We start from the raw sequence: 10,011 nt of genomic DNA on the forward strand, positions 1-10,011 counted from the left end.
GGTTTTGAAAATGCAAAAATATGTCCAGACCAAGTAAGGAGGGGAAGTGAGGAGAGTTGAGAGGCGGGGAGAGGAGAGGGTTGAGGAGGTAAAAGGAAGGTTTTGACAAAGGTTAAAATTGTGGGGATATAAAAAACTTCCGCCACCTCCAATCTCAGCAAAACCACCTTGTGTGGTATTTTGGGAAAGGGGAAACATGGAAAGGGGCTGAAAATCACCTGTCGATCAGCATCGAGTAGAAATCAGGGGGAAGTGGTCAGAGGCGCACTAGGAATGAGCTGGAGGATTCAGCCGGGAATGCTGAACTCCAAGCTGGAAGTGATCACAAGAACATAACCTTTTGGAAATTGTTGCCAATCTCAGGGAGGACACCAGGGTTTCCAAAGAACCTTTTAGGGGATTGAACAAACTGTAGTTAAATCTTAATGAATAGGTTGATCTCAGCATAAATCTGGGTCGTAAAACGAGTTTCTTTATTTCCATGCTTCTCGGAGCTTACGTTATGGACTGTACTTGGTAAATAACCATGGAGTGGTCTTCAAACTCCTTTTGATTTCCCCATTTCATGTCCTATGGGAATCCCATAGGACTATCACATCCCACTGTCACAGGGACCAGGCTAAACCTTCTTCTACTCAGGATGAGTGGAGAGTGGCCTCTGGACTTGCTTGTGGTCAAATGGGATCCCTATGGCCAGCCTGAAGCCAGGATGCCCTTGATGGTGTGCTACTGCCTTAAATGCTCTGTGAGGTAGCAGGAAGCACTGCTCTGGGCACCGTGTTATTGCCAGCACCAACCCCTCACCTTCGTGGGCATTTGCAGGGCTCAGGGTTTGTTTGATTGTCGTAACTGGGTGGGAGCACGCTGCTGGTAACTAACAGGGGAAGGGCAGAGACGCAGCTAAACATCTTTCAATGCACAGGACAGAGCCCCACAGGAAAGGACTGTCCAGCCCTAGATGTCAATTACGCTCCTGTTGAGAAAACCTACTATAGGATCTTCCTGGCCCCCATAAAGTGAGTCAATGACCTCTCAGCTGTCTGTCTCGGCCCCTCACATACTGTGTACCACCCTTGATAAGTATTTGCCGTGGCTTCTGTAGATACTTAAAATGAAGGTGCTGCCCGTATCTCAATGCCCCAAGCCAAGGCTCGAGGTGATCCTAACAACAGTAAAATAAATGCTGAAAAGTGACTAGGACATTTCAATAACTAGGAGGATGAGCAAGCATCCTGGTTTGCAGGGGTTATCCCAGTTTTAACATTGAAAATTCCAGGTCCCAGGACAATGTTCAGGCCTAGGTTGCTGGCAGCTAGGGACTCTCCAATACAGAATTACCCTTTGTGATTTTAGAACAAGCAACTTCCCTTCTCAGTCAGGATGAGGGAGTTCTGGACATTCCCAGCTAAAGCCCAGAGGGCAGGGAGTGAGAAGATCCTAGACCTTGGATGTTGAGATAAATTCTGGAGCTCGCCCTCAGTAGAAGTACCCATGGCCACTGCCGGGCTGGCGAGCTGTCATTCTCCCCTGCTGTCCACCCACAACCTTGGCTCCTTCTCAGAGAGGCTGCCACGTGCAATTTGCTGAATGATGACTGGGTGTGGTTTTTCTGGAAGATTCTTGGAAAAGTCAATTCAGTAGGTTGAGAAGTTTCTAGACATTTGGCCATGTGGGAGGTGTTATGTCTCCTGGGAATAGATAATTCTGCAAGACTCTGAACATCTCTGAAGAAACAGAATGTTTTAACAAAGATAGGGACTGGAAGCAGAAAATGCTTTGCAAAAACCTGAAATAAATCTGTGTGTTCAGAATGGGGCTTGCTTGCTCTCTTAATGTTTCATTTAGAGAGGGCTCCATGGTAGAAGCACTTGGCTAGCATGTTCCTGACCCTGGATTCAATCCCCAGCACTGAGAAAGTGTGTGAGTGTGTGTGTGTGTGTGTGTGTGTGTGTGTGTGTGTGTATGTGTGTATTTCTATTCAAGAACAGAAAAAGCAGTTTTTCGTGCTCGATGGGAAGGAATATTTTATCACTGACATCATTTAGAATAACTGGTGCATGATAATCATTAAAAAAATAGATCACTTTTAGTTGGTTTTATTGTTTCTGAATCTTCTAGAGACAAGGCACCCCTTTATTGCCAGGACAGACAGATCCTCCCACCCTTGGTACATCAATGATCTCTCAGCTCTCTGTCTCAGCCCCTCACATACTGTGTACCACCCTTGGCAAGTAACTAATCTCTATAGGTCCAGGTTTTCTCATCTATCAAGTGGCAATAATGATGGCAACCTGACAGGTATTATATAAAAATAGTAAACTATACAACTCTGTAGAAAATGTACGGAATTATTAACAACTGATTATATTATAATCGACTATATTATAAAGGATTATTTCCCATTGATCCATTGAATGGACTAGATTAGTGGGACTACTTTGCCATCATTAGGTAGAAAAGTTCATTTGCCATTTAAACACATTTTGTTTGAGAACTGCCTCAAGTACATTTCAGAGACAACTCCTCATAAACAAGAATCACATGGCCTCTGATCTTTTACTTACTGAAGGAGCTGATGATCTAGGTGGAGAGTCAAAACTGACACAAAACAGTGGAATAAAATTTACGCACCAAGAAAACTTTCCTAGGACAAAGAACAATGTGTAAAGGTCCAAATGGAAAACATTGGTGAGATTAGACAAACGACCCTTACACCAAAGAGATTCTTATTTTTATAAGGGAATGTATTTGAGTCTTCATTTTCAAAAAAATAGTGTACTCTAAAAATATGTTTCTTGGCATAGATGTTATCAAATGCATTTCTGTATATCAGTGACAAATCCACAGAAAGGGAAATGAGGAAATCTACCCAGTTTACAATAGCCACACACACAAAAAAATACTTGGGACTCAACGAAAGAAGTGAAAGATATATATAACGAAAACTACAGAACTCTAAAGAAAGAAATCAAAGAAGACCTTAGAAGATGGAAAGATCTACCTTGTTTCTCGGATAGGCAGAATTAATGTTATCAAAATAACTGTACTATCAAAAGCACTATACAGATTTAATGCAATGCCAATCAAAATCCCAATGGTATTCCTCATAGAAATAGAAAAAGCATCATGAAATTCATCTGGAAAAACTAAGAGACCCAGAATAGCTAAAGCAATCCTTAGCAGAAAGAGTGAAGCTGGTAGCATCACTATACCAGACCTTAAACTATACTACAGAGCAATAGTAACAAAAACAGCATGGTATTGGCACCAAAACAGATTGGTAGAACAATAGTACAGCATAGAGGACACAGAGACTAACCCACAAAATTACAATTATCTTATATAACCTCTTCAATAAATGGTGCTGGGAAAATTGAAAATCCATATGCAACAAAATAAAATTAAATCCCTATCTCTCATCATGCACAAAACTCAACTCAAAGTGGATCAAGGACGTAGAAATAAAACCAGAGAACCTGCATCTAATAGAAGAAAAAGTAGGCCCAAATCTCCATCATGTCAGATTAGGCCCCAACTTCCTTAATAAGGTTCCTATAGCACAAGAATTAAAATCAATAATCAATAAATGGGATGGATTCAAACTAAAAAGTTTCTTCTCAGCAAAAGAAACAATCTGTAGGGTGAATAGAGAGCCTCCTTCTTGGGAGCAAATTTTTACCTCTCACACATCAGATAGAGCACTAATATCTAGGATATATAAAGAACTCAAAAATCTAAACACCAAAAAACAAATAACCCAATCAATAAATGGGCCAAAGACCTGAACAGACACCTCTCAGAAGATGATATACAATCAATCAACAAATATATGAAAAAATGCTCATATCTCTAGCAATTAGAGAAATGCAAATCTAAACTAAGATATCATCTCACTCCAGTCAGAATGGTAGCTATTACGAATACAAATAACACTAAGTGTTGGTGAGGATGTGGGGGAAAAGGCACACTCATACACTGCTGGTGGGACTGCAAATTGGTGCAGCCAATATGGAAAGCAGTTTGGAGATTCCTTGGAAAACTGGGAATGGAACCACCCTTTGATCCAGCTATCCCTCTCCTCAGTCTATACCCAAAGAACTTAAAAACAGCATACTACAGGGACACAGCCACATCAAAGTTTATAGCAGCGCAATTCACAATAGCTAAACTGTGGAGCCAACCTAGATGTCCTTTAGTAGATGAATGGATTAAAAAATGTGGTTTATATACACAATGGAATATTACTCAGCAATAAAAGAGAATAAAATCATGGCATTTGTAAGTAAATGGATGGAGTTGGAGAAGATAATGATAAGTGAAGTTAGCCAATCCCAAAAAACCAAATGTCGAATGTTCTCTCTGATATAAAGAGGCTGACTCATAGTGGGGTAGGGAGGGGGAGCAAGGGAGGAATAGACAACTCTAGATAGGGCAGAGGGGTGGGAGGGGAAGGGAGGCGGCGTGGGGTTAGAAAGGATGGTGGAATGAGATGGACATCATTATCCAAAGTACATGTATAAAGACATGAATTGGTGTGAATATACTTTGTATACAACCAGAGATATGAACAATTTTGCTCTATATGTGTAATATGAATTGTAATGCATTCCTTCATCATATATAAATAAAAATAAATAAATAAAGATACAAAAAAAAGAAAACCCTTAATTGATTGAATTCATCAATGTCCCTGAGAATACTCTGACTAGGGGCTGTCTGAATGCTCAAGGAAAGTGGGGGTACATACAGGAGCCATAACATGCTGGATGAATGTTCTTCTCACCTTCTTCCTCATGTCTTTTCCAAGACTTTTGGGTCTCCTCAGCAAACCCCATCTGTCCCTCTGATATTGGAGCAGCTCAGGGCTCTGTCCTCACACTTTGCTCAACGATATCTGTTTGCTGATGCCTCTGAAATCTGTATCTCCAATGCATACAACTAGTTGCTTCCTGGACTTCACTTATTGAGTAAATAATAACAACACCACAAATTATTCATTTGTATAGTTTTTACAATGCATCAGACATGCTGTAGGTGCCTCACATATATGAACTCATGCAATCCTCATGTTAGTCCTTGAGATAGCTATCATCATCATCATCAGCATCATCATCATCATCATCATCTCTAATGCACTGATTCCCAGAGAGGTCAGGCAATTTTTCAAGATGGCGGAGCCCTCTGGGCTTCAGATTCTGGTCCTGGCCTCTATGCATGCTGGACCCTGTATAGTCACACTCAGCACATCAGAAACAGAAACTACTTTGCTGTTCCTCCATGATTCCTACCTCAGCACCGTCCACTCACTTGCCCAAGCTGGAAATATACGAGCCATCTTGGAATTCTCATATTTCATTTTGGTTCAATAACCAAATCCTATCACTTCCACTTATTTAAATAAATATGTTGTCTCATTATCTCCCTCAGTCTATTATTGACAGTATAACCAGAAGTTTCTTCTGAAAAAAATCTCATCTTGTCTGTTTTGGACTTATCAACAAGCCTTCACTAGGTTCCCACTGTCTGTCAGATAAATTAGAAGTTTGTAACACAGCCCACAAGGCCTTCTGTACCCAGCCCAGTGCAGCCCTGCCCTCCTCAGAGCCTCTCTTACCTTCTCCCTTTCACCTTGGTCCTCCTTTCCGCTGGCCCGTTACACACACTGTTCCCTCTGCCCAGAATCCTCTCCCGACTTCCTCAATCAGAGCCAAGGCCTTCACTGTTCAAAACATGATGGGCCCCTCTGCTGTCTGTTCTCTGACTCCCTTTAACTCTCCACAGTGTAACCTTCATCATAGCTCAACGTAATTTTTCATCTAAAGCCTGTGCTCCCAAACACATAAGGAGAGGGACCACGTTTATTTTCTTCAACTTTGTATCCCAATTGCTTGGCATAGAGCCAAGTTCCAGTACACCATGAAGAAATATCTGTAGAGTGAATGAACAAACAAATGGGAGAACCATCTGGAAGGACATCATAGCAGCCATAGTAGAAAAGCTCTTAATATCTTTTTTAAAAAAAATTTTAATTTTTTAATTTTTGGCACTGGGGATTGAACCAGGGACACTTAACCACTGAACCATATCCCTAACTCTTTTTTTTTTTTTTTTTTTGAGAAAGGGTCTCACTACGTTGCTTATACCCTCACTAAATTGCTGAGGCTGACCTCAAAATGATGAACCGCCTATCTCAGCCTCCTGAGCCTCTGGGATTATAGGCATGAGCCACCTCACCCAGCTCTTAATCTGATATTATTCTTTTTAATATCAGTTATATTGAGATAGAATCCACATACCATAAAACCCACCCATTAAAAGTGTCTACAACCCTGTGGCTTTTAGTGCATTTACAGGGTTGTGCAGCTACTACCATAATCAATTTCAGCACATTTTCATCACCTTCAAAAGACACTACATCCTTAGAGATCATTACCCTTCCCCCTGTTATTATTGAAATTAATAAAGCCTCACACTGTAGAGTGTTTTCTGTTTGGCAGAACACTTCATGTGGACTCAATGAATCTTGAACAATTCTGTGAGGTGGGCATTTTAATTCAACGTTCACTAGGTTAAACTACAGTGTATGAAGAGAGAATTTTAATTAACAAAAAGTCGAATCTTGAAGGAAGGGGAAGGGTGCAGGTGACCAGGGAGCAAGAAGCCACTGTCTACAGAATGTGGCTTCCATCGAGGTGTGGCGCTGGGTGCTTCCTGTGTGTTAGATCACGGCCTGGTGGCCTGCGTATTAAGCCATGTCATGCTGAGTGCACAAAAGTCAGTCAGCTGGGGGAACAGAAGGTGGGGAAATACTGCTTAAGGAAAATGGCTTTGGGACAATGATGATGATGACAATATGTGATCTGAATTTGAATCCCAAATTTTGTGGCTATAGACACGTTAACCTTCCCAATCTTCAGTTTCTTTATTTAAAAATAGTATCCACGGGATCTTCCCCGTGGGGGTGTTGTGACAATTAAATGAGTTAATAATGTCTGTGAAGCATCTGGTACAGTGACTGGTGCTCAATAAACAGAAAAACATTCGGGATGACCCTAATTATCAACAGATTTGAATGAAAACACCCATGGATTGAACACTATGTCATTACTAAAAATGAGAATTCATTGCTATCCAGGTTGTAGTGAAATAGATCTGCTCAAATGCTTCTAGTGCTGCCATGAGTCAGACTTTTGGAAAGCAGAAGTTCAACGTGAGGTAAGAGCCTTCCTTTTAACTAATGTTAAAGGGAACTTCATGTTTACTCTGAGGGGATAATCTAAAGTAAGCCAACAATGCAACACCAGACAAATAACAAAAAACAGACCCACGTCTGCAGAGACAGAAGAGTCCATTACAGTGTCGAAGGGTTTTATCAGTGAGATATTAGGTAGCCATTGACAATGTTATAAACTGTCCAGGCACAGAGACACAGGCCCTGAGGAGGAGGGAGCCTGGCATGAAGAGAGAATAGAAGCCAGTGGCCGGGTAGAGCTGGAAAGGTAGGTGGCTTCCGGAGAGCAGGAAACCTTCATAGACCTTTGCTGGGGTATTTTACACATATAGACAAGGAACTATGCCTCTAAAATCCCCAGGTGCCACTAAAAGTTTTTGAGCAGAGAGTGACATAACTGGAATTGGGGTCTTAAAAATCTCATTTGCTACAATGCACAAAATAAGCTAATCTTTAAAATACAAATATGGAGACAAGGTATGATACAAACATGGATTAGAGAGATTAGATGTTGAGTAGATTTCCCCCCTTTCCAAATTGTCCCTAATCCAATCGACACACCAAACTCTCTCCAAAAAAAAAAGGAAGAAAAGAAAAGAAAATTGATTCTCCTACAGAGAGTAGCTTTGTTCTCCCATAAATGTTGGGGACATTATGCAAGGGGATAAAATGCTTGGGAGGGAGACTGTCTTGCTAAAGGGCAGCTGACAGGGAGATGGGGTGGAGATGGGGTGGGAGATGAGTCCTTATCCACCTCCATCTCAGCTGCTTCTCCATGAGCTGATAAACCCCAAATAGCTTCCTGTTGATGTTACAGATATCATAACTTTGCTTATCATCATTCTGATCTCCCCTCACATCCTACCTTGAGGTTGGAGTCTGTCAGCCCAAAGTGCAGCCCTGTCACACAGGGCTCGGCAGATGGAGCGCTGGACCAGGAACTCTGGCCCGAGTGTTCTCTGGGCAGGAAAAAGCAAGGTGGCTTTGTGAACTATTCACTTTCTCATCGTGGGTCTGTGTTTGCATGCGCTCAGGGAGTGTGTGAGCTGCATGCACACGCCATGCGCATGTTACAGGACACTTTTATTCACACTCATTGATCCACACCACAAACATTTGCTGAGCACCTACTAGCTATCAGCAGAATTGTGGGGATGGGATACAGAGAAAAATAAGATATAGTTCCTCCATGACACTCCCTGCTGTATAGAGCCTGGTTGTGGATGACAATAACATACAAAGTCACGGGATTTTAGAACAGAAAGGCTGCTGGATTTGACTGAATCAAAACTCCTTATAGAGGCTGGGGTGTAGCTCAGTGGTAGACCATGAGTTTAGCATGTGTGAGGCCTTGAGTTCCATCCCCAGCACCAAAATAAAATAAAATAAAATAAAACTTTCTTGTAAGTATACAAAAGGAAACCTTCAGAGATGTCTCAGATCTCCAGGTCACTGAAGGTCAAGTCCAGTGGACTTTCTACTAGACACTGTGAGCATGTGCACCAGAGTGTACCTATTAAACCATTGTGTACCTATTGTCACCATTTCTGACACATCGTCAACCTGTCCAGTCTTAGTCCCCTATCAAGTGAGGAGCTCTAAAATCCCACATGGAGGATCTGAAGTGTGTGGTCTTAAAGGTCTTCGTCAACAACGACACGGCACTGGGAGCCTCAGGCAGCATCCTGGAAGGTTCTGGTCCCAGAGCGGTGTGGGTGTTTCGTGGCTTGGGCTACTGCCTTTTCTACACGGCATTCATGTCAACGGTCATAGAAATAGCAAGTCAAGAATCATGGCTTCATTTGCTCAGGTTAGTTGTAGCTCAAGTTAATTAAATGCAGAGTCGACACCTGAGTCTGGAGCAGAGAGAAATGTATTATTGATACAGCAGGGCGGACGTGAGTGTGGGGGGCCCTGTTAGGAAATCCATCCTACAGCTGCCAGTGTCCCTGTGCATTCCTGAAGCCCCCAGTGATAAAGGGCCACATGTTCTTAACATAAGCCACATGAAGGAAAAAAAAAACTACAGCCACAGACAAGACTTCACAGAGCTGGGACAATCAATGCCTCATAAAGCCCTGAGAAGAACTTGTCCCAAGGGGCATCTTTCTCACCAGGCTTGAGAGGCTAAAAATGCTGATAGCTACTCTTTTTTTTTTTTTTTTGTATAAGAATTGAATTCAGGGGCACTCAACCACTGAGCCACATTCCCAGCCCTTTTTTGTATTTTATTTAGAAACAAGGGCTTGCTGAATTACTTACAGCCCCATTAACTTGCTGCGGCTGCCTTTGAACTCATGATCCTCCTACCTCACCCTCCCAAGCTGGAACTAGAGGCATGGGTCACCGTGCTCAGCCTAATAGCTACCATTTTTGTTTTCCAAAAAGAACCCTAGGCTAAGGTACCTCACTTACTTATTTATATTATTTTACTTTAGTCAACCTTATGAGAATTTTTTTTTAAATTAGATATTTATTATTAACCCAATTTTTAGATTAAAACTTAAGATCAGAAAGGTTAAGTAACTTCTCCCAACTCTCCCAGCTACTAAGAAATGGAGCCAGTATTCAATTTGAAATATTGAACTTGAAGGCCATTATTTTGCACTGGCCAACTTGTTGTGAGCACGGGTGACATCACACAGGCCCGTAAAGTTTTCCTTTCTTTTTAAAACTATCTGTTATCTTATCATCCTTCCATTCCTCCTTACTCCCAACTGTAGATCTTAGGGCTTTAGCCTGAGATCCCCAAAGAGCCTAAAACTGACATTCCTCCCCTT

This window comes from Marmota monax, unplaced genomic scaffold, assembly GCF_021218885.2.
Source record: "Marmota monax isolate L192 unplaced genomic scaffold, Marmota_monax_Labrador192_F-V1.1 WCK01_AAM20220418_F8-fsc00105, whole genome shotgun sequence".
Lineage (NCBI taxonomy): Eukaryota > Metazoa > Chordata > Mammalia > Rodentia > Sciuridae > Marmota > Marmota monax.